The sequence below is a fragment of the Botryllus schlosseri genome, chromosome 12, assembly GCF_051294905.1.
Source record: "Botryllus schlosseri isolate E-star chromosome 12, Bs_hap1, whole genome shotgun sequence".
Classification (NCBI taxonomy): domain Eukaryota; kingdom Metazoa; phylum Chordata; class Ascidiacea; order Stolidobranchia; family Styelidae; genus Botryllus; species Botryllus schlosseri.
Genome location: NC_137247.1, coordinates 6,866,696 through 6,892,208, shown reverse-complemented (window position 1 = coordinate 6,892,208; position 25,513 = coordinate 6,866,696). Strand labels below are relative to the sequence as shown.

Below are 25,513 nucleotides of genomic sequence, written 5' to 3'. Positions count from 1 at the left end.
TAACACTCTTACTCTCGTGCGCGCTTGCTCCTGAGCTCCTCAGACGGCATGGCTGCGCCAAAATACCAAACTCCGTTACAATGCAACATTCGAGGCTGATTTGGTGGGGGAGGGTTCCAGGACCACGAGCAGAATAGAATTTATATTTTCGCAGCCAGCACCGCGGTAGCTTTCGATTGATACCCGTTTTATCCAATTTAATGCTTGGCGAGTCGGTCAAAAACGACCGTCAAATTGCCTTTGACCAAAGGGAAAGTGTGACGTAGACCAATTTCATTGAACCGTGAGACTTGTATGTGTCCACACCATATAGGACACTATGATCAGAGAGAAGCAGACATGGCGGCGCCTGTATGACAATGCTGTTCTCAAATCCACATTATATCTTCGTCATTATCGGCGAGAAATGGCTTTGAAGTGACATTGCTGTCGTTAAAATCCATTCATTAAATACGATTTATTCCTTGTATATGTGGATAAATGGGCGAATAATGTATCGATTAGGCAATCTGGCCCGCCAACTACTTGATTTTCCTATATCCGGCTCGCCGACTGGAGAAGTTGCCCGCCCCTGGCCTACACAGTGAAATTGCTGGTTTTGCAAGGTGACATGACTTCGTAGATTTACTCAAAGCTTCCGGATGTGGCCGGTGTTTCAGTAGCTATGACAAAGATTGGAAAGAATATAACGCAACGCATCAGCCAAGTTTCTGAATCGGGTATAGTCTGATTTATCACGAAGAGAGTTTGTTCGCGGTATTTTCTAAAGCGGATGAAGGTCAGTCCAAAGTCGATACGTCGAAAGCTGATATCACCTTACATAGGAGTACTTTGGAGATTAGCAATCTAACTGTATGGAAATATGGAAACCTTGAATAAAACATAGGTACGGAGGTCGAATGACAAGTGATAGGATTCAATTCCCGTAACTATATTTTACGGTTAAAATTCCCATCGGTCTCGAATCAACCGTCAGCCGCTCAATATTGCCCAAGTTAATTTCCATCTTTATGCGCCACACGAGATGTTCAGAACATATTTGAATTTAATACAAGATTTCAGTATTTCAAATATTGCAATGCACTTAACGGGTAGGGCGAGTCGCTGGATCGCAGGGGTATCAGGGCAATGCGGTAGGGTAACACTATTAGCTTTTTTGCACCATGCTTCAATCTACACTCCTGTAGCTGATGATCCCTATATCATATATTTTGACGAGGAATGTGCCTGACATGGCGAACCAGTAATATATCCATCCTTTTGGCTCTGATTCGCGGGGCGACTATACTGTCGAATAGATCACGGGGAAACAACCTGCGGATAAGATTGAAAGACTGCGAATGTGAACAATGTGATGAGCTGAGACTATATACTGGTCCCTTTCAATTTCATGAACATATGTGCAACTATCTGCATTGACTAATATTGCGAATAGGATTGTGATAACAGCCAAACGTGTGGATCTCTCATTCAAATAAATAAACTGGTGCACGTAAAAGTATGGGTTCGACGTATGGAACTCGAAGTTTCTTGCTGGTTAGCGGTCACGAGTGTGACGAAACATATTTTTTGAAATGGCTGGTCATGTATTCTGCTTTTTGACGTCGACCTTATTGAGCCAAAATGAGTTCTTGTGCAGTGTATCTGAGTCAGTGCATCAATGTCGTGTAGAGTAGAGGCCATTTGCGTATACACCATTGATGGCGATACTGTGTTAGGCTTCTTAATCCATAAGGGATTAAGTGATTAAACAGTGGTTCTCAACTCAGCCTGTGTGCCGGCGCACACTCGTGTGACAATTGGACTGTTCAGGGGTGTCACTATAGAGCAGTGGTCGGGAACCTTTTTCGAACAAAGAGCCATATTGGCCCAATATTTCCAATTGTAACTACGAAAGAGCCATACATGTCAATCAACTGCTACGTCACAATTGAACATCCGTGGCGTATTGGTAGCCCTAATATATGGGATTCGTAGTGTGCGCCATACTTTTCTGCACACATGGGTAGGTGGAGCCAAACATGGCCACTACAGCAGTACATACCCACAGTGTGATACGTCAGCGACGTGGGTTAGGGGAGGCAAATGAGGCAGAGCCTCAGATATCGTCAGCGATGAGTGAAGGGAAATTGTGAAGTCTTCAATGGGTATTGTTATCTTCTATCGATGTTTATGAATGACTACCTCTTAAACATTTTTATTCCCAAAATCACGGAATTTTCTAATTTATTACAATAAAGCGCGAAAGGAGACGTAAGGCTCAAATGAGGCCCAGACGGGCCAAGCCTCGCCTGCCACAGCGCAACTCATCGTAAATAGCTTAGAATTTATAATCAATGATATTAGTCATATGTAGGCTAATTGTCGCGCGGATTCTGAAAATCCAAGTATTAATCGTTTTCTAGAATATATGGCGTATAACCCGTAACGTAACCTTGCTTTACACACCTACATTTTGAAGGCGGCGCTAGAAAGCTACTGACCAACCAAGAAAATGGATAGCGTTGTTCTTAATTTGAATGTGTAATTGTCAATGTCACTTCCAAGGCATTTTATTTCTCGGCATAAATCAGGAAGACAATGTGTAATTGAAAACTGCATTGTCTTACAAGTGTCGCCGCGTCTGCTATTCTCTTTCTTCTATCAAGTTATCGTGCAATCCACGATTTCATAGCAGGGCGCGATGGTGGGTAGATCGAATTTGCAAGTGGTGTTAGTCGCCGGTGCGACAGCAACTTAAATTTGGGGATTTTGAAAGAGGGCGTACCTGCACGTAACCCTGGATACCCCACTGGCATGACCTCTCAAAGACATGTTCATGCTGCCACGGGAATAATTATTCTCGCCGCCATGAAAATTTACTAACAAGTTGCTGCAATATTGATAAATTAGGTGCAAAATTGAAAATTCCCCAAAGAGCCATATCTTACACCCAAAAGAGCCATATATGGCTCGCGAGCCATAGGTTCCCGACCACTGCTATAGAGAATGTGACAAACAAGGACGACGTAAATCAAAATTAAGGATCCCAAATTCGTTGTATGGCATAGTCGGCGGTTCTATTATGCAATGTGATGAACATGCAGGTGAATGTCGAAACAAGCGCGTACGGTCTCTCAATCTGGCATCCCTTCAGCCTAACGCCCGATGTAACGGTGTTCGATCTTGATCTCTCTCCTTTTAGGCTTCTTCGCTCTTTTCATTCTCTTGCTTGAAATCGTCCTTGATCGAGTGTATCTCTGTATCTTGTTGTAAGTCTGATTTTGTAGCTCAGTGACGTATGGAAGAAGAATCAAAGATAAACCTCCGATGCTTCGGAACGCGCTGTAGCCAAGAATCAAACCGGGGCCCCACTATAAATGGCGATGGAACGCCAACTCATCCACATATAAGAGCAAGTAATTAAAATGTCATCACACGGGTAATTGGGTCGGGATGTTGAGGTCTCGCAAAAGGTGTTGACCCTTTTGCTATAGTCATCACTATCAGAACCTCGGGCCGAGCAATAAAGTAACGAAAATAGATTGCCCTTCTTTTCTTTTTTTAATAATCACATTGCCAAATCTTGCACTGAGGGTAACCTACACATTGTTTTTAACGTTCGTGGTGTTTCATCATTTGTGGTCATTGTAGCCTACACCAGACCGATATAACTTATTATGATTCCAGTGACGCCAATTTAAAGCATGGCCACCTATCTTTCCGGACTTTTTATAAAACACCACTTACGCGGATCGGATGGCGCGGACTGGATTAGGGAGTCGAGCTCGATCGGACTGGGATCCAAAATCTATTGATATTGCAGCGGTACAACGTACCACTGCGCTATCTCCCCATGCATTGTACTCGATGTACTTGGGTGCCACTATTAAAGTTTCCAGGATTACCAATTTCTAAATTATAATATCTGATTAGACTATATATTTATAGAATTTAAACTATTAAACTATAAACACTGGTCGATTTCATAAACCGTCACGAAGCTATCTGAATTGACTAATACTGCGATTTGTATTGTACAATCAGCAAAGCGTGCGATGTTTTTGTATTTCCTACAGAGATAAACTGTAAGTGAGATGATGCGTGGAATGATATGCAAAGGCATGGACTCGACTGTATGACTCGATGTTTCTGGCGGGTCATGGGGATGTCAGAGTATACTCTCTATATGGCGGATCACGTCTTTGCTTTTCGAGCCATAACAGGTTGGTTTGCAGTCTAGGCTATATCTGAGTCAGTTCATCAATTGTGGTGTAAAGTTTTATTCGTGATGCATCGTTGAAAGCGATAAGATCTTCTTGTTTTCTTAATTCAACTATACAAAATAAATACCAAAGGAATGACAACAACGAATGATTTCAAAGATCGTATCACGAAATAGCGTTAACAATCCACATCCGTGCAATAGCGAAGGTCATCAACTGATCAGAGTAACGAGATAAGTCCGATAAGTGGCAATTACTGCTAGCAGTTATTTTTCAATCGCCGCCCAACAAATTTCACTGTTCTAATTGTTATGTTGGATGTTTTGTTGCTGTCAGTCACGTATCAGATCGTTCACATTCCCTATATGGAGATCTGATTCCAAATTTCTTACTCGTCGTGTGCATTCCACTGTGAAATATTGGTAGATGTGGAGTTTTTGCATCGAGCATCAAGTTTCAGCTACAACGGTCAGGAGAACATACGATGTGGAATTTGGATCAAAATGTCCCAGCAATGTTGGCTACCATCATTATAACTAGGGTTGCATTTAAAACAAATGGTAGTTTAAAACATGTTTAAACCGTGTTTTAAACAAAGGCCTTTTTCAAAAGAAATGTCTTTTTTCAAGTTGTATAATTATGCCATTATTGTGTAAAAACATTTTGTATGAGACAACGGATGATTACCCTCCGATATAGCCGACATATAAGATATAGGATGATTGGAACCCGCGAAATAGCTGGTTCTACAGCCAATGTTTCCTCTAAGCTGCGTACGTGCGCAAATGCGCATTGCTGACACGGTCTCTGCGCATAGAAAATCTAAGCTGGCACAAAAAATCCGAAGTGATGACCTTTTTTTTAGTTAATACATACTGTTGTCCAAGGGCGCGCGCAGTGAATTGGTGAGTGCGCGCAGACTCGTCAATAATTAGAGGGAATATAGTCTACTGCTAATTAGGGCTGGGCAAAATCGAGTACCTGAGTGATTCGATTCTGAATCACGTAAAATGCTTCGAGTCGAGTCGAGTAATCGAGTATCGCTAATTATGACGTCATAGCATAATATTATTTGTCAAAGTTCAAATATGTACCTTTTAAGCGACCACAAAGAATATAATGCCTGTTATCCATCATATTAATATTAAGGATACGTTGTTATTTTTTTCGACCATACCGATTTCATTGCACTTGGTGACAATATATTGTGGGATGATCATGACTTCGGAAATGTGCTATTTCCAGTAACGTTCGTAGCTTTGTACTACATGTTTCGTATGCTACGATACGGCCAATCAAGGTTTCAAGGCTTCAACAGTGAAATTCGCATAAACTCGTTGATCGTTGATAAACTCCTTGTTCATAAATCAACTTTCAGTGGTGAGGAGCGTATAATTTCAGTACTCGAAAAAATCGTATTTTACTACTCGACTCGAATCATCAAAATTAATACACGATTCAGATTCGAGTACTCGAATCATTGTGCCCAGCCTTAGTGCTAATATGGTACGTATATATAGATCATTGGTACGGAATGAATGTTCTGATGATAATGACCGCCGACCGTACAAATGCTGCATGACGATGTAGTCTTGGTTAAAGATATTTTTGGTATGTATATGACAGGGGTTGGAAGTCCATTTCGTCAAAGGAGCTATATTTACCCTACATTTGCAAATGTCAATGTCAGTTAAATATGACGTTACAATTCAATATTGGTGACGTCGTGGCTTGAAAAAAATAAAAAATAAAACATCTTTTAAACAAGGGCCTTTGTTTTAAACATGTTTGTATAAAATTGGTTTTTCTTTTAAATGCAACCCTAATTATAACCCTACATTTGTGGTGGGCTCGCAATGGCAAGCTCACAATCAGGGCTTCGGAGCCGGCCGGCCGGCCGGATGAAAACATAATCAGGCGAATATTAGTATATTCATATTCATACTGAAATGAGCCCGAATATTTTCGGCTTATACTCGTCGGGGGTCATCGTCAGCAACTATAGATAATTGGAAAGAACATTGTGTATCAACATTCAACAATCGTAGGGCAAAATATGACGAAGGCATGCACATAACATTATTTTATATTGTTCATATAATTTTCCAGCAACCCGTCGCGAAGTGAATAATTGTTGCATCTCTGGCGCCAACTTTTTTAACTGTCCATGTTCCTGGGGATTTGACAGCAAAGCAGTCACATGTTCATGTTCAACAAAGGCGTTGAACTTTGGTATTTGATGCCCAATTGTTCGGTTCGAAAACTAATGATAGATATGTATTTCACGAAATGGGATGGAGGATAAAAACGCACCCTCGATTTGGACGGGCGCGCGCCGAGAAACACCATATCCTCGGTGCTCTGAATTATACTAACAAATACTCGTTATTTCGTGAGTTTTTTAATCGGGGTGCGAAATTGGTCAGTACGTCATTGTGTATGCCTGCGAATTGGAATTCATTCCTGAACATGATCATTTATTCCGGTAATGATTTGCGAACGTGAATAGCGCCACGCAGAAGAGCAGTCCATAACGCCGTTACAGTCGGCAAACAATTTTGGCGATGCGAGCTACTCAATACCAGAACCCTATGGCGTTGGGTGTAAAATACAAATACTGATTTGATGCGCGCTTTCCAGTTTGTAATCATCTGTTGCCTGTATTCATTCTTTCCTGCTTGATACTCCTGAATTGTCGCGCAATGTCACTTGTAAGAACTTTTTATCGATCATACACCTTGAGCATTCATGAACTTTTCTCATGTCCCCTATCCAGAAAAACTAGTTTCATGAGCATTTAGCATTAGCATTTGGCATTTTTTCACCGTGCGTAATATTTTACACTGAAGGTTTTATGAATACCTCGGGGCTCAGATAGCAAGGACGGGACTATTTGGATACTAGATTCATTTCTGAAACTTTTGTTTATTTTTTTATTGTTCACCTACTATCACTTTGTCGTAAGGAATGGTACCCAAATTGAAAGCAACAACTCTCTTGACACGAAGTTGCGCGAAGCACAAAGAAAATTTTCGATTCGAAAAATTCCAAATTACTCTACTTATTTTTATTTTCGAAATAATTCAGGGTCTTGAATACCACATAACTTACCTCCTGCTTTGGTGGTCGGTACCGCTTCAATCATTGATAGACCTTGCTGCGTTGTGCAATAGGGACGTATAGTCAGGGCCGTAATAGCATTTCGTCAGCCACTATTGTGTGGGGCAGCTTATTGCGCCTACGTAGCGCAAAAAATTTCCTCAGTTCATGATTGAATCAGTCAATATTATCGGGTATTGCATACATATTGCTATCAATTTTTATCCTCTCTGTATTGCCCGTAAATAATAATTAAACAGCTTCGAGCGGACCCGTTGGTATAATGACTACGTTACATGATGCTATTTCTTGATGCCTGTCTACTATGTCAAAAGATAGTGAAATCGCCCGATCGTAGTAAACTAATTTCAAATTCACGATTTCAAATTGGTATTTTTTCACTGGCAAATAATTTTTCCCTGCGGATGGCATATGTCTCGTGGCGTTCAGATTGCTAGGACACGAACATTCGGCGCCAGCTATTTAGCGCCTACGGACAATTAAACATATATGTCTATATATCAAAGTTTTCGGTCAGCATAAGGGCAGTCCGTTTCGGCCAGGACTTTCTTGCTGCCGATCGTTCTGGCACACTGCTCGGAGTCTCATGCTACATGACCTAAAGCTTCAATGTCTTGGTGCATCGTAGCGCGGTAATGACCGACGCCGAAATGACCATTTCTATAAATCGTACGTATTTTTTCCTGGGAAGGGTAACCAATAATCAAGATATTTGGCGGTATGAAATCGCTCGCTGCGCGAAAATTTTTTTAAAAAGTTGCATAAATTTCCAAAAAGTACTTTATATTTTATTTTATTCACGAAATAATTTTAGGCCTCCGTCGAGATCACCCACCCCCCTCCCGATAGGGGGGTTGGGATGCGGCAGTTACGGTCCTACATATAGTTATATGAATGAATACTGGACAGACAGTGTACGAGAACGACCTGTTTCCGCGCAGCTTTAATTGCCGATTTCCAGGCGCAGAAGCCGATCTAATCTTAAGATATCCTGGCGCAAATTTGTTGCAATTCAACTGTCTGACACTCCAATGTTGAATACTGAACAAATGTATTATCCGAAAGTCGAGGGTACAGAGCATGATTCACAATTAATTAGGCGTCGTAGCAAATACCCGACTGAAATGTCCCACAGGCTCTTTATATATAAGCAAGTGTGGTGAAATAAAGAAAAATGATTACTGATAATTGAATTACCACAACGATTGAAATGCGTGAGGAAAATAATGAATTGACAATCGTAAATACCACCCTTTCCAATAGACATACATACAGTCAGTCCTCTGTTTCCCAGACATTTCTTTGCCGGAAGGAAATTTCCTAATAATATATTGAAAATTCAAGGCACTCATCGTTACTAACCATTGGTTAGGTATAGGAAGTTGTGATCACAAAGTGTCAGCAACCATTTTGAATTGATATTATTATATGCAGCATTGTGATCTGTGTGTAATTTCGACACAGAGAATCGACTATCGAGCGAATTCGCCATGCAAAATCACTAACACTTTGATTTATCTTCTTGATGTTTTATTGGCACTGAGTGGATACTCCATGTTTTGTCGTTTCCGCTTGATAAGACGGCCAAACTAAAACGTTTTATATGAATAATTGAAATCTACGAGCATTAAGATATGCCGATGCTAAAAATGCTAAATTCGAATACGAAAATGTAAAAAAAGTTATGTTTTCTATTTTTTTCACATATTAAAAGTAACTAGGCCTGCTGATCAGGGATATCCTTGGCACTGATAATAGAAAAGCAGTAATGCGGAAATTTGTTTTGGTCGCTGGTATCTGTATCCTGGTGCTTCGATAATGGCTTTAAAAGTTTGGCCACAGAAGACCCTCCTCATCTGCGATGTTACCCTGGAATGCAAACATTCTTAGTAGCAATTATAGCATGTGCAAAATACCGCATATGTGCGGCTGACTACGCCGTACGATGAATTCGTTTGTTTGCCTACTGACACTGTAAACCTGCATCAAATGGCCAATTACCCGTTACTGCACCAATATGACACATTACTTCTCCAATACTCAACTCGATTTGGCAGGGCATCACTAAGTGGATTGCGAACCCATGAAATGAACATTTCGGGCCAGACGCTCAAGTCTTATATTCCCATTACCATCGCACAATAGTGGGCTAATCTTCAATGTCGGTCATTGGATATTTCGTCAAAGCTTATATTGCCATGTAGGCTATTCATGTAACTTGTATTTTACTTGACCCGCCGTTTACACATTTTACAAAACATGTCATATCTAACTCGATTGGATTAACCATCAACCCAAGGCTCGCCCGTTATCAATATATTTTTGAATCGCTATACTATGAAGGACATACATATCCGTATGACCGTATCTATTCGAGTGAAGTACTATTGTATTATCTCGTTGCTTTAATCACTTTAGGTTAAAGCACATAGCCCTCTACTTAATAATCTCATATATATGTATGATGTCGCTTCTGTCATACCTGTTGCAGCAGCGTGTCCATTACAATCGATTCCTCGTCTGGCGTGTGGTCGCTGTTAAACAAATGCACAAATATACACCTATTCAATTTTTTAATGAACGCGTCCTACACAAGCTTGTGTTTTTCAAAGTACCAATACAACCTTTTTTCTGATGCCCCAAGCAGGTCTCCGTTCGAGAAATTTTAAACTCGCTATCAGCGAGCTTCGCTCATGTGAATGATCATAATCAAGTTTACTAGATGGGTTTTTATTATAGGCCGATACTAGGATATATACTAGGGCACCGGTTGACCAACACAGTCCCGCAAAAAGTACAATTCCGTAACTATTTATCTGGGTAAAGATGTTAATCATCTTTATTTTATGCCGCTCACGCTGTTTGATTGAACATAGCTAAGTCTGCTAGCGATTAACTTTCATGGAGAATTATCCAAATACATGTGCTTGAATCTTGAAGTTATTTGGGGGAGTTGAAGAAAAAAAATCTGGAATATCCTAGGGACCTCTACTTCAACTGTATTGCTAAACAGAAATATTATATCATCTAACCATATCTTCAAAGGAAGCTACAGCTTGAAAAGCTTTTGCTGCGAAAGTCGGTTCACTTTCTGTTAAGCCATGTCGATAGATTCCCAAAACCTAGGAAGTGTCAGTGAGTAGCGGGTGGAACGTTTTAACCAGGACAATAAACTATGGAAGTGCGCAACCAAGAGCGATGGGACTGTAAAAAGATGACAGACTTATTGCTTGAGCCTAGAAAGAGGTATTCCAAAAGCCTTATACACTTTATGATCCTTTTTGAGCTACCAATAGACATTTGCCATTCCCTTGAGTTGTAAATCGGGATTCCTGACTCCTCCAGCAAACCATGGTAACAGTATCTTGCCTATGCCAGTGCACGGCAATACACAAAGCTGCCGAAAGTAGCCCTACGATGAAACACGCCGTTTCTCAGGATCGAAAGTCAGATATCTTTTCCCTCTTGCTAAGTAATCTTTTCTGAATTTTTAAGGATGCTAAAAGTTCCGAGTATTTCTATTCCAAGTTCCAAATCCTATGTCAGATCATTTAACTTGTGTTGATGGACTACTCTACGTTCTGAATCATATTCGATTTCGAAATCTTCATCATTAGGCCTGCTATCCCTAAGATCTTCATTTTGATCCAAGTTATCGAGTGTGTAGAAGTTTCAAGTTACACTGGATAAGCTGAATGGGTCATTTGACCTATAGCTGATAGTAAATGTACTGTTTTTTTTTGTTTTGTTATAGCCTGCAGTTTGAATCAAATTAATGTCTGAAATATCCTCAGATGATTGCATCCTTTAACCAAAAATGGGCGAAAGCATCGGCCTAGATCGATAACAGTACCTTTTTTCTTATCAATTCAATTGACACCTTGGCTATAAAACTTATTATTTATAAAAATGTGGATGATGATATAGAGAAGTATTATGGCTAAATTTGCATACTTTGGGCATATGTCGTAGAGCAAAAATTTGATATCATAAAAAAACAGCGGCATTTTTGTAATCAGCACGCCAAAATTAGCCTAAATCAGGGGCAAAATCAAAGTCAACAAATTTGTCGTTCAAAATTGTTGCCCATTGTTATTGATTAAAAAAACATCGATGAGCCTGCAATGAGCTCAAAGGTAAGTCGTTAAGATTTGTCTAAATGCGTAATTGAAAGCAGCTGCTGTACAGTGGGCGTGCCAGCGACCACAGAACGGCGAGAAGACTAGTAATCACGAAACCACGGCTCTTGATTGGTTAATCAGCTGTGCTTGAATGATCACGACCGCAGCGGCTTGCTGATTATGTGGTTCTACTCATTCAAGAAGTTTGCTAACGGCAATGATTCTGTGAGCGCATTGTGGGTTGGGGATTTAACAATAAAATGGGACACCTGGTCATGGAAGGTTTCGGTTTTGAAAGTAGGTTACGATAGGTTCAGAGCAACAATAACCTGTTGCAGAAATGGCAGAGGTGAAACAGCGAATGAATGTGAACTCGTATAATCAAGTATATATGCGAGAAATATCTAGTCTGATATGCTTGCGATTACGTCGAGTCGTCCTGCTTTTCTGGGTGCAGGTAAAGTATTAGTCATCGCCAAACTGGCGCAGCACACCATGAGAGATGGATGCTGGAAACAATCCTGTATATGCTCAGAAGATGATATGTGAACCGACCAGGTAGCTTACATTGGAACTCTGAAGAAGTGCAACTACCAGATCGCTTCAATGCATTTTTAGATACATGTCTGGTTTTATTCAAGCCTTAGTCGTGACTCGTGATGCAGCCGATAATGATCTAAGATTCATTTGGGACATGCTAAGCTATTTAAGCAACCTGTAATTTTGCTGTTCCTACCAGCATAGTCTGTGCTTACCTTAAGATATCTTTCTGTGGTACGATTGGGGACTTTGGCAGCACTTACGGGTAGATTCATTATGATGTAAGAATCTGACAACTGCCACGCATACACGGCCGATTCAGCCCATTCTTCGAGCATTTAAGACTTCAATTATATACCACGACAAGTGGTAAGGGCATTTTATGGAATATATTACCTCGGAATCAAAAGCGCATAAGTACAACACACGCGCGTTCACGTCGTCCAAATATCATATGATCGACCGAAAAGATCATCGCTCTGTCAAATATGCCGGACCGCCGGTCATCGTACAGTCGACGAGCATGTTCACTAGGGTTGTTCAGAATTGATCGACTTTCAAAATGTCGTGGTTTTCAGTCCGATTCCCATGCCTTATACCATAAAAACATATTCTAGGTACTTTTTTTCGTAATTCATTCCTTGCATCCGTGTGCTCATTGAGCTGGAAGAATATCGGCTAAAAATAGGGGATTCCCCTAAAATTTGAGTCTCGCTATTAGGACTAGGCTAGTAAAACGTCATATATAAGCTGGTTTTATGTAGCTAAATTGCGGTTGGAGTGCTACATAACCTCACTATAGGAAGTATTGTCAGTTCAGGACACCATTTTCATGTCCCACACTCCCTTAGAACTCCTCAAAACTGCCTAAGACTGATAGTCATTTTGTTGGATCACCTATATCCTACACTCCTCAACCCTACCCGAGATTGTTCATCAATTGCCGGGATCACCACGTGCAAGAACACAACTGTAAATGTATCATTCACTCACAGCCACATTATAAACATCACATTGTTCAAAGGAAACGAAACAAAAAGGCAAAGAAACAGATCAACTTGGCACATTGCATTGCACTGTGATGCAAAGCTCACTAGAAGTCGTTTCGGAGGGAAATTTGAGGCCTTGGCAGTGCTGGCATAGTCTGCGTATTCCAACGCATTTGAGAAAGGCAAACTTCTTGGCAATCGAACTCTGGAGAGTGCTACAGGAAAAGCACAGGCTGATCTGTCATTTGAACTGCTGGAACTTTATGATTTAACAAATAATGTCAGAGCTCTTGTGTTTGACACAACACTCTCAAACAATGGATAAAATAAAGGTGTGGTTCTGTTACTTGAAGAATTGATAAACAGGAAAGTTTTCTACTTTCTACTTCTGCTTGTCGCCATCATATTTATGAACTAGTCATCCGGAGAGGTCTGGAAGTGAAGTGTGTTCAGGCCCTGAAAACACAGATTTTAATACCTTCCAAGAAGTGGAAAGATATTGATCAATTAAGAAGCTCCAAAACACTTCAGTTTGATGAATGCAGCTGGTTGGCGATCAAAGCTGATGAAGCTAAGCAAGAAATAATTCCACTGATGAAGCCAAATAATGGAAAGCAGAAAGAAGTCTTGATAATAAATGACTACAGAGAATGTGCAACAGGCACCTTGGCGATTGTAGCTGCCCAATATATTGATAATCGTTTTCGCAAGCCTGGTGCTACTAATAGCACTGGATGGATGAGTCAAGTTCTGTACTGTCAAAAATGTTCATGTGGAGAGAGCAAATGGGCTATTCTGAAGAGTTCATTAGAAAGTTGCCCTGTTTTATGTCCCAGCTTGGTTGAAAACTGGTAATGCATGTGACGCACAGTATATTGATCTCAAATTCCTTCAGGGCATGACAGACTTTTCATTGTGCGATTTCACAGTTGCTGATGTGGCATATAAAAAGATGCAAGAACATTATTGGCATCTCACCGAGGAAACGGTGGTATCAACAATGTTCTCGGCTAAACCAAAGATTCCTGACAAAGTGAAGGAAGCGATGGCTAGTAAATTGCTGCAAATGCCAATCCTTGAACAATTTCGCAGAGGTAGGCTATACCTCTGAGTCTAATCTCTGACGCTGTCTCTGAGTCAATGAGTATGGTTGCTTTAATTGAACCGGAATCATGGTTTCTATCCAATGCTATACATGTTGAACATGATTGGTTTAGTCTTCCAGTTTCGGAATGGCATACTGATTCGCATTTCGTGACTGCTCAAGAATTTGTGAGTAGCGTTGAAATAGTTAACGGCGCAGCAGAGCGTTTGGTGAAATTGAATACCGACTTTGATGCTTTCAAAACAGATGACAAAGAACAGCGAGCGAGCCTCTTACAAGCCGTAGAAGATAACGGGAACAGATATGCCGATTTCTCTAAAGCAACCATTTCATTCGGACCTGATTTAAGTAGTAGCCTATTTGCCAAGTTGATCTGTTTCTTTGCCTTTTTGTTTCGTTTCCTTTGAACAATGTGATGTTTATTATGTGGCTGTGAGTGAATGATACATTTACAGTTGTATTCTTGCACGTGGTGATCCTGGCAATTGATGAACAATCTCGGGTAGGGTTGAGGAGTGTAGGATAGGTGATCCAACAAAATGACTATCAGTCTTAGGCAGTTTTGAGGAGTTCTAAGGTAGTGTGGGACATGAAAATGGTGTCCTGAACTGACAATACTTTCTATAGTGAGGATATGTAGCACTCCAACCGCAATAGCTACATAAAACCAGCTTATATATGACGTTTTACTAACCTAGTCCGAATAGCGACACTCAAATTTTAGGGGAATCCCCTATTTTTAGCCGATATTCTTCCAGCTCAATGTGCGCACGGATGCAAGGGATGAATTACGAAAAAAAAGTACCTAGAATATGTTTTTATGGTATAAGGCATGGGAATCGGACTGAAAACCACGACATTTTGAAAGTCGTTGAATTCTGAACAACCCTATGTTCACATTCAAGTCGAAGTACAAGCAATTAGTACTAGATAAATACAGTCCATCCTCAAGATTACCGGACCACGACTGACCTATCGATCTCGCTTCTCGTGACATGCCGCCCTATTTCTTGTCGCTTTATATTTCTATACTATCTTCTTTACTTTAATTCAGTGTGCATGCCTCCTCTTTATATCGCCTAGGCCAAGGTGGGTGTCTGATTTCATAGACTACTCCAAGTCGCTTCGACATCTTTCCAAACTTTTCATTGTATCGCATTTTTATGGTGTATTGAACTGATAAAATTGCTAATAAACCAATGATGATAATGATGATCACAAATGTGTGAACTATATTGTTACCAAACATCTTCTTCACCAATATGTCTGTCAAGGTCTCTTATAACATGTGTTAAAATGTTGAAGTTCAACTCCTGTGGGAAACCCAGAAAAAAAGCTGGTAAATTTGACAAATTTGAAAAAATAAAAGGAATAAAAAAATTGAAAAAAAAATCTTAATCGCCTAGAAGTAAGTAAGGATGTGTATAATAATGGTTATTCATGATTTTCTATTGATTGTTAAAATTTAAATTTCACTACAGACTGTTTTGTTGAAAATATAAGTAACAGTAATGGCATTAGTGGCATAGTTATACCGTCAGAAGTACACCGTTCAGTAATTCGATACCGACCGATTTAACAACTTATGTATACTGTATACTGCATACTGTATTACTGGTTAAAACACACAAATACAGTACTAAGCCATCCAGCAAGGGCTAAAACGGTATTTTCTGTATTGTTTCGTTCTGTAAGATAGACACAATTGTACCGACATAAAAGCGACTACGAACCCAGCGCGGCCTTGTGTGAGTTCATTGTCGATTGTTACTGCATGGATCGTCGTTGTTTCACAATCATTTCTGATCCGTGACTCCTGGGTCAGCTTGGATCAGCCTCTCATCAGTCCAGGTAACACACTATGAGCAGCGGGGTGGATTTTAAAGCCAACGAACATGAGTTTCAACATTCCAACTGGAATGGCTGGATGAACAGAATCAATGCTAATGATGCAAAAAAGCGCGCACAGATCTAGTTCCATCCAGTTATTGAAGGAGACCGTAATGACTAGGGATGGTGTGAACTTCTGAAAGTTTCAGGTTCGTGTAAACGCAAACCTTTTTGAAAGGTTCTGTGTGAACGCGAACGTGAACCTCATGACGTCACGTGACGTCATATTGCTGATTCCAACCCGACATTTCAGTGAAGTGATAGCCTATATTAATATACACGATACCTAGCGACAACTAGGGTCACATAATGCCACAGACTGAAGTACATACTAACATTTTAAACGTCACCGAATGTGTCAACTGGGGCAATCATATGATATCATATTCCCATAAAATCAATATCTTCCGTCGCTTTGCCAACAATTTGTACGAGGACTTTTAAGGGAATATAAGCTTACGGTCTAGGCCAGACCGGACAATGTATTCGGCGTCTGAGTATTGCTACGTTGACATTGTGCAGATTGTGAAAGGTGTTTCTAGACTTGCTACCGATATTAACCCATTAACAAGTTAGAGAGTAGTAGCCAACACCCCAATCGCACGGATTTGGTTTTCATGATAAAATAAACATATGAAATCAAAATTGACTCCCGTACGCCTGCAGATTTTTTTTACATCAAACAACGATATCAATTTCATTAATTGGATGAATAAGCATCATTCGCGAACTACCTACATGTAGTGTAGGCTATTTCGCTCTTGATGTTGTGTGATTGATTGCGGGCCAAGCTCACTGCAGAGAGTCACTACATATTCGAGCAAACTTTTGTAACAAAGCAGGAAAAATTATTGTCATTGTCAAGGGGCATGCTCGTCTAGTGTTTGATTTTTTTTATGTTGCCAGCGCCATGCATAGAGTCACCCGCAGTTGAAATGCAATAAATTTCAATCAAAGATGTTATAATGAAGTGAAAATTGTAATATATGAAAAAGGTTCACAGTGCAGAGCCTATCAAGGTTCGTTTGTGAACGTGAACCTCTGAATTTCCGATGTTCACACTCAGAACGGGAACCTGAACCTCACGCTCACACCATCCCTAGTAATGACCTCAACACCCCCTTCACCACTCTTAAAGAGTGCACACAGCGCGCTGGGGTCGCCATAGTGACCGTCGATCTTCCGATTTGGCTGAGGGCTGTATAGGATATATAATAAGCAGACAAATTTACCAGTCATTCCAACGCTGGGTAGTTTTCACCTATTGATATCTTATCTGGGATACATTGGCAACATCATGGAAGACATTGGGCTACTACATGTGATCTACATGTGATCTACATTGATCTATGCTGGAAGCCCAACAGCCAGCCGCATTATGAATGGGGGATGTTTTGACAATGCAATCCGCGCTTTTCCGGTACGCCCCATGATGATAGTGAAAAATTTCGCCCCCCCCCTTATCGTCATATCGAAAAATATTTTTTTAAAAAGCAAGCAGAATGTTTCAACCCCAATATGAATTGTTTGGTGGCATGGGAGGTATATTATGGTTGTTGAAACACTTCACAAATATGGAATTTCAGTTCAATAGTTTATTAAACATAACCACCTGCAGTAATAGCACATACATATTTTAGCGATTTTGGCACCAAACCCTTTCTATTACCCAGGGATATATAGAACTCCGGGATGGCTGACTGCGTCAATTGCGTCATCGCGGTATACGGCCGGTAAGGTGACGAGCCATTGATGCATGACGCCCTTGGAGATTGAGGAAACGGCTTGCCTAGTGACCGCTATTGCCTTCATTTTGTGCTTGTCCACTGTCCACGTTCAAGTATGCTAGCTTATTTTCTCTTTGCGATGAATTCAACGATATCCATATAACCGAACAGGAACATTTTTTTATCGCCAGGATATATCTGACATGTAATTAAAAAGTTCGAGTACTGTTGAAACATGGCCGTTGGAAAATCGGATGAAGTACCGGTAGTCCTCCTGACGTAGTGGGTTTGGCCGAAAATGGCCGTGTTGACGTTGTCGTGGAAGTAAAGCGTCGGTGGAGTTTCACAATTGAGTAAATGGGCAGAAAATAACTTTCAGGAAAGCACAGCAAAAAGGGATCTGACATCAGAATATCAGTAAAACAGATCACAGAGTACTGGCATCAGATGCAGGCACTGCGGGCACGCGTTGCTTATTTTGTGTTCTAGACATGCAAGAGTTTCGAATGATTCCAGTGGAGAAAGACGCCAGCTGGGCAAGATCAAACATTCCTAAAGTTGAAGGATTTTTACATCAATGTCTTATTATAATAATTATTTGTGTACGAAGATCGAAGAAAGAACTGTGACATCGGGCGACATGGTTAAAGTGGATGTCACCTCAAGAGACCGCAAATGCAACTGGTCGTTCGGCATCCTCCTATCTGTTCATTACATATCGCATTGTACATTGTGTCTTTTGTAGAGATATAATATAATCTGATTGATATTGATACGACTCGGCAGATCGACATAGCAGTGCGATCACGGTCATCGTAACCGCATGACCGAACCGCAGCTGTCCTTCTGTCCTCACGTAGTGCGTGTTGTCTTCGCATAGCATCATATACTTTTTTCAAATAGTCGATTTGTTGTTGGAGTACTTCTTATTATGTATGTCTGTAATAAAGTTTAGCAACGCGAACAACTTGAAAGTATGGAAATATGGTATTTATTACTGGAGTTTAAACCAGCAGCAAGAGAGCTAAATGAGAATTGAATCAACGAGATCTTGAATAACAGAGCCAGTTTCTGGGATGTGGGCGATGGCTCGGTAGAATTAGAAACTGGAATATTTTCCTTTGGGGCTTTTTGGACAGGAATGAGCTTTCTCTTGGTACCTTTGACGAATGAGGGATACGCTGTACTGCAAAGGGCAAGTGCAAAACGATGTACGCTGCGGTTACTAGGCAAGCAGTCTCCTCAGTTTCCAAGGGCGTCATGCATCAATGGCTCCTCACCTTACCGGCCGTATTACCTAAGTGGGTCCAGATTCGCGCATTCAGTTTTAATGCACGTTCCGGTCAGCCGCTTCATCTGTGTGTAATTTTAAGTTTTTGAGAGCGGTAGAGACATATAATATCCATGTTTATGTTATTATATAAAGCCAGAGGTTAACTAGGTTATGAGATGTTCAGGTAGTCTGAAACTTCGCGGTATTAGCGCTATTCCTTCAGCAGCAATTTACCGGTATACCGGTACGGTCATTTACTCGCCTTCGGAATATCTCTGCTTCTGTAGTATCTTGTGTAACATGTTTTGCTGCGCTGATAATCGTGAGAAGATAACAAAATGTAGAATAATTTCCAACGTTAACATTGATATCCGCAGTATGATTTTGATTACGCCTTGCGGTATGTTTTCATTGACCGGTATGTTATGCGAATGTATGTCACCATCCAAGGCTGTACAAGTGTACAATGTACATTGTACAAGTACAAGTGTACATTTACACTGTGCCGTGTCAACTATGAAGGCGACCGTTAGGAGGGACTTCCTCAGTTAAGATCTTGGACTATAGATTAATATGTGAATATACAGGTAGTGCTGGTATTGCAGGCTAACCGGTATTCCAGATCATTGCTGGATTATTCCTAGTAAGAATTGGAGCCACCGAGTACACAACCGGTGTGCAAGATTCAAGAGGCATTTCAATTAAGGATAACCAAACATTTGAATCTAATACAAACACAACACGTCAAGGTCGTTGCAGTTGTAAGTGTCCTTAACAACTGTTGAATCCAATCTCTTGTTACTGATACTATTCATCAGTTACATGTCTGATAAAACAAGGCAGGCATATGTTTGTTAATGAACGGCACCTCAATACTACAGTACTGGAATTATACTTCAACAGAAGTGCACTGTTGTGAACTGCCAATGGCTGACTCCCAGTATATGGCCACAGCATTTGTTGACCGTTTTCTCTTACTGAAGCCATGAAGATGCCCACTCCGTTGAATGGATAAGCCAACACAATCGTCAGGACACGATACGATCCTGAGATACAGCGTGTCTTTACCATATAAACAGTTATAGCCTATAGGCTATAGGCCTGTACGATGGAGGAAGAGAAAACTCTGAAGATTGCTTTCCATTTGCAAGGTTTAGTCAAATCGTCGCAATAACGCATGGACCTCTCATCAGTCGGCCCAAGGTAAGTTTGGCTGATTCTAGTGATACGCTATTAAATGAGCGATTTGCATTAATCCTGATGTGGTTAAAGTAGTCTGCATTGCTACTCAAGTAACAGTCCTATTCCCGGGCGTACTGGTATTTAAACTTCATCAAGTAGCTGTAGAAAGTGAAATGCCTGCAAGGTACTTAAGTTTGGAGATGGCTGCTTCAAAATTACAAGATGCATCTTCGAAAATAGGCAACACCTACTTGAGTACTACAATGAAGTAGAAGTTCTTCATTACTGACCAACTCTGCATACATTTATATATATTCTTAATGTTAATTTGTGTCTCTAAATACATCATTTGTTCATTTTTGTTGCAGATTCCGGAAAAACAAACGCGATGTTCCAGCATTTGCATCACGTCAACAGTGGATATCCTGATATATTATACTGGGCACATTCCATTGAAATCTTGGCAAAGATGGCCACGATCTGAATATTTGGATCTCGTGCCTCCTCACCGAGATGATTTTTTGACATGGAATCATCTATCGCTCTATCGGAAAATCTGCAAGACAATGATACTGAATATTTCCTAACTGATAAATGGCATGAAATGCTTCAGGAGGCCCATTCGTGATGTTCCGTTAAGCCATGGTGGTAATTTCCTCACTGCGGTCATGAAACTATTTCTCGGTGAACAAAATATCAGCTGAATTCAACAACTGGGTCTACTGAATACTTCTTGAATTGATAATGATATGTACCAAACTGCTACCCTGGCTACATTTGAACCTGAAGAGAAGTATCAATGGTGTGTTGATTTCTTGATCAACTTTCATTGAGTGACATAGAAGCTGACAATGCTGCACTATCACAATTTCGAGTCCTTACAGGCCGTGCTATCTTTTCGTTATTGGAAATGCTCCATGGTAGGGGTGCATTTAAAACAAACGGTGTTTGAAACACTATGTTTAAAACATGCTTTAAACAGTGTTTTAAACAAAGGCCTATTGAAAAAAATTATTTTTGAGTTGTAAAATTATGCCATAATTGTGTAAATACTTTGTATGAGCCTACGGACGATTACCACCCAATATAGCCGACTAATATCGATATGGGATGGCTGGAACCCTCAAAATAGTCGGTTCAACAGCAATAGCACAGATATTTCGTCAAAGGAGCTATATATTCAATTGTCAATGTCAATCCAATATGACGTCACTATTGAATATTCTTGACGTCATGCTTAAAAAAAGTATGTTTTATACAAGGGTCTGGTTTTAAACATGTTTGTTTTAAATGCAACCCTAACTCCATGGTAATTGTCGATTAACGCGAATTGAAACCTTTGTCAAGGTTTCCGACAATGGCTTGTAAATAGGTAGAAGACGCTGATATTATTCGTTATTCACCCTGTTATTTATGGCCTGATGCAAATTATATGATGTGTAGAAATTAAACACATTCATGATTTACTGAAATTCAGAGTTGTCATAGTTTACTTGGTTGACTATACAGCAGTGTCATACTTTACTAGGTTGGCTATACAGCAGTAAGGTTGTGATAAGGGAAGAATGTCTAACTTACTCACCAACTATTCCGCAAAAGGTTTAGGATCGTTATTCTAGAAACAGCTGTATCGCTAGCTTGCAGAAAAGTGGATATTTCGAGGCATATTGCAGGTAACTTTCTGGACCTACTTAGGTAAAGGCCAAAATGAAGTCAGCCATCCCGGAGTTCTATATATCCCTGCTATTACCCCACCTGAGCTTAGCTCAAACGTACTCGACCATAAACTAAATCAAATACCAATGGCAGCTACACGCATTTACTCTCCATTCAGGAACATCTTCTCATTAGTGCAAGGTTCGGTATCACTCAAAATCTAGAATCAGTGTTTGGGTGGTACGGCGGAATTATGACATTTCAAATCGAAATATAGGCCTAATTAGGAATATCGCCATTGATGAAACTTGGAAGTTTCATCGCAAATTAAACTCATTCCGAGTTCAAGAAAAATCCTTTCTCTCAAGCGGCTACCCGCCCCCCCCCCCCCCTCAGATGCTTTCATACCCCTTCAGCAGTTTGAGAACCACTGCATTAGAACGTCTGTCTGTCTGTCCGCCCGCCCACTGGAACCACATTGGTAAACTGAGCAGAGGAAGAATGAGCAACGGATTTCATGGCCATAGATGTTGGGTCCTCACTCTCACTCATCTGTCATATGTCAACCGGAGAATGGAGGAGGACAACAGTAGACATGTACCCGTTCACAGAGACCTTACCAAGACACAGATGAAGCGAGATGCAGGGGCCATTGAACCTAAAATGATTTGAGGAAATGAAGCCATTCGTCAACGATAGAGAAAAGGGTTTGGTCGCGGATTCCTGACCTGGATTCACGAGTTCGGGTGATGACGTAGTCGAAATGTTGAGGGGCAGCTGAAGTTAGGATGGCCATTGGCCATGCAGATCAACCTGGATGGAAAGTCAGTGACGTCGACCATGGTTGTCATATCCTAGGTGAACGCCCTGTCATCGCTAAGAAAATGTCCTAAGGTCAATGAGTAAAACATTCACGTTGACTAATTGAAGTTGTTCAACCGACTGATCATTTTCACCCAGCGGGATATGGAAATTGAGACAAGCTTTTGAGTTCACTCCTTTTCCGTTGTCCCTGCTCAGCAACAAAGATCAGAAGATGAACAAGGCAGGATTTTCAAATACAACCATGAAGGCCTGAACTGATCAACTTGACTTGACTAACCAACCATGCTGTACCCTCGTAATTGATGGTGGATGGCTTCTGTACGTGGTGAAGTGGGAACAACGTCAGACATGACAGGCAATTGTCAGCAATTACCTGAGCTATGTGATGTATCTGGGCTGTTGATTTCAGAATGTCAATGTGGTCTTTGATGGTCACAGCAGTTCACCAAAAGATACAGGTTCTCAAGGAAGACAGCGGCAGGAGTGATCAAACCAGAGACACTACCTCCAACAGAGGAAGCAGATGCACGACGTATACTCCTCGCGCACCTGCGGACCCGGGATTGGATTATTTTACAGAACATGTCACTGGACCCCAGGGATTACGGATGGATAATAGGCGTATATGGATATGAGCCAGATGCAGTACTGGAACCCATACCTCCCGATGAGCTATTCCAGTTCACAAGCTGTAATTGTCCAATAGATTGCCACAGGATACAACTGCAAGAAGAATGGGGTCACGTGCATTTCGGCCTGCGGACTATGTTAAGGCCTTACATGCAAAAACTGCATTCACGATCATGTTGAGTCTGAAGAGGGCATACAGGCAATGCCTGTTGAAATGTCTGACATTGTGCAGTAAACAAGGCTATGTGAAATAAGGGCTGTAAATATAGATGTGGGTGTGGCGTTATTCACACAGCAGAGCCTGTGGTGAAATATAAGTGTTTACAATCAATTGAGAATTATGGAAAACCAATATTAAACCCGTCCTAAGTTACTTATGAGCGATAAATATATTTTTTTTAATTTTTGAATTTTTTTTTTAATTCGTCAAATTTAACAGCTTTTTTGGAGTGTTTCCCACAAGAGTTAAACTTCAACATTTTATCACAAGTTATTACACACCCTAACAAAGATTTTGGTGAAGGAATTTATTGGTAACAATATAGCTCACAGATTTTCATAAGTTTCCCTTGCTGAAGAGCCTAATAAGATCAGACAAAGTAGTGTCGTTGTTAAAATTTATCTTTGTGTTCAATGATGGTACATCCCTTCAGAAACTAGAAAGTCGTACGCCACTTGCATCAGCGCCGTTGCAATATTTCTTTGCGCGTTTTCTGCATTCCCTCGATATAAGCAAGGCCTTCTTAAATCATCATCTGCGGACCAACTTGCATCAGCGCCATTGCAATATTTCTTTGCGCGTTTTCTGCATTCCCTCGATATAAGCAAGGCCTTCTTAAATCATCATCTGCGGACCAACTTACGATGCGCTTACCGATTCACGGCCGTTAGCAGACTCCTTAAACAGCTTATCACCAAGCCGCCACAGTCGTAATCATTTAAGCATAGCCGATAAGCCAATAAAGCGCCGAGATTTCGTGATTACTAGTATTCTCGCCGTTCTATGGTCGCTGGCACGCCCACTCTACAGCAGCTATTTTAGACAAATCTTAACGTCTTTCCTGAGAGCTTACTCCAGGCTCATTGTCGTTTCTTATCAATAATCTATAGACTGAGACATGGATACGCATCATTTTTGAGATTTTCCAAATTATGGACAATCCTAATATATATATTATGAATTCATAATAAAACTATTCGGTAACACATCTCGGACCTACCCCACCCATATCGGATGTCTTCGAGTTCGCGTTCGCGTTCGCGTTGCTGCTCTCTTCCATCGGATCCACCTAGATCTGCGACGTCTGTTTCTTCGGGATTCAATGTTCGGCAACAGCAGACCGACACAAAGCAATACGATTAGGGAACGGTACATTTCGTATAAGCAGTTGGTATCAAATATTCTGGAAAATGTAGGCGAATATTTAGGAATGAATAGGCCTGCACAGCGAGATTGCTGGTTTTGCAAGGAGACATGACTTCATAGATCTACTCAACGCCTCCGGCTGTCACTGGCGTGTTAATTGCCATGACGCAGGTGACGGAGAAAAAACGCAACTCGACAGCCTTGCAGGTTCCCGAATCCATTTCAGTCTGGTCATGTCTTCCATCTGCGAATGTCAAAAAACGGAAACTGATGAAAACTGAAGACACATAATCTAACTGCATGGAGACCATGGTACCCTTTCAAATGCTTTATAACTATTTTTACGGAATTAGAAAGATGACGTGATGAAACGCAAGTCCGCAACCATTCCCGACGGCTTAAATTCCTATCGGTATCGAATCAACCGTCAGCCGCTCGTTTGTTCGGTCTCCACTGTAAGTTAATTGTCCTAATCATAATAAGTTACACGCGATGTTCCGAACCTTTTTGACTTTCCTTTGAGATTTTCTTATTTCAAATCATTCGCTACGCTTAACGGGTTGAATTAAACATTGGGCTGTAGTATTGCAATCGGACATATGGTAATCGCGATTAGTAATCGTTATCAAATACGACGATTACAGCATTTTCAAGGAATCGTAATCGCAATCGATTACATTCCAAAAATTTCCGAAGTAATCGTAATCGTAATCGACTACTTCACATATCTAATCAATTCCTTTGTGAAAGAGCGATTACTGTTAATTGGTACAAGGACTATGACTTAAATTTAACATTCGTGAACATTGAACAAGGAAGACACATTACACCTGGTTAGTGATAGCACTAACGTCTGATTTTCAAACGCCACTGCTCATTATTAC

The 25,513-nt window shown here is 40.7% G+C and overlaps 2 long non-coding RNA genes across 2 annotated transcripts in view; both read right to left on the bottom strand.

Annotated features, from left to right (window-relative positions):
• Window positions 1–25,513, bottom strand: part of LOC145451821 (uncharacterized) — a 176,377-nt gene that overhangs the window by 20,026 nt on the left and 130,838 nt on the right. The gene's annotated exons all lie outside the window — the stretch shown is intronic.
• On the bottom strand, window positions 8,360–24,857 carry LOC145451824 (uncharacterized). The gene is made up of 3 exons (XR_013919060.1): window positions 24,484–24,857; window positions 9,808–9,859; window positions 8,360–9,194 (listed from the first exon to the last, which is right to left on the bottom strand). It is a non-coding gene; the product is annotated as an uncharacterized LOC145451824 (long non-coding RNA).